Consider the following 613-nt stretch of genomic DNA (forward strand, 5'->3'; position numbering starts at 1 on the left):
GTGTTTCACTGTTTTTATTACATGTCAGGTCAAACACATACTGATGATGTCATCAACACTAAAGTAAAACTCTGGATGTACGTCTGATCAGTTTCAGCTGAAGCTCCGCCCCCTGACGCTTTGCCTCAGTCCGACTTTTTGTCGGTCAGTCTGGAGTGGCGCTGCAGTGACGGCGTGACACTGTCATTGTCGTCATCGTCACTCGTGGTGGGGCGGTTCTTGCAGCAGAGGTAGAAGAAGACGGTGACCACGGCGAACGGGAAGCCAACCAGGAAGTAGCCGAACACCGGAGCCTGTCTGAACAACAGCTGGACAGACAGACAGAGAGGTCAGAGGTCACAGAGACGAGACTGATCATTATCTTCAGCACCTCTACAGGACAGGTCGACATTAGTTTGGTTTGTCGTCTGTGTGTGCGTGTGTGTGTGCGTGTGTGTGTGTGCGTGTGTGTGCGTGTGTGTGTGTGTGTGTGTGTATTTGGACGTACCATCAGTGAGACTCTGATGTCATAAACAAAGCGTCTGACACGCTGAAGGACGCCGTTTCCTCCCTGACACTGAGAGGTGAGACACAGAGACACATTTCAGTCAGGATTTAGAGTGCATCATAGCAC

At 50.9% G+C, this 613-nt stretch overlaps 1 long non-coding RNA gene across 1 annotated transcript; it reads right to left on the bottom strand.

The window, feature by feature from the left end:
* On the bottom strand, window positions 1-559 carry LOC126382977 (uncharacterized). The gene is made up of 2 exons (XR_007569103.1): window positions 488-559; window positions 1-308 (listed from the first exon to the last, which is right to left on the bottom strand). It is a non-coding gene; the product is annotated as an uncharacterized LOC126382977 (long non-coding RNA).
* Between the last annotated feature and the right edge of the window lie 54 nt (window positions 560-613).

The sequence above is a fragment of the Epinephelus moara genome, chromosome 21, assembly GCF_006386435.1.
Source record: "Epinephelus moara isolate mb chromosome 21, YSFRI_EMoa_1.0, whole genome shotgun sequence".
NCBI classification, from domain to species: Eukaryota; Metazoa; Chordata; class Actinopteri; order Perciformes; family Serranidae; genus Epinephelus; species Epinephelus moara.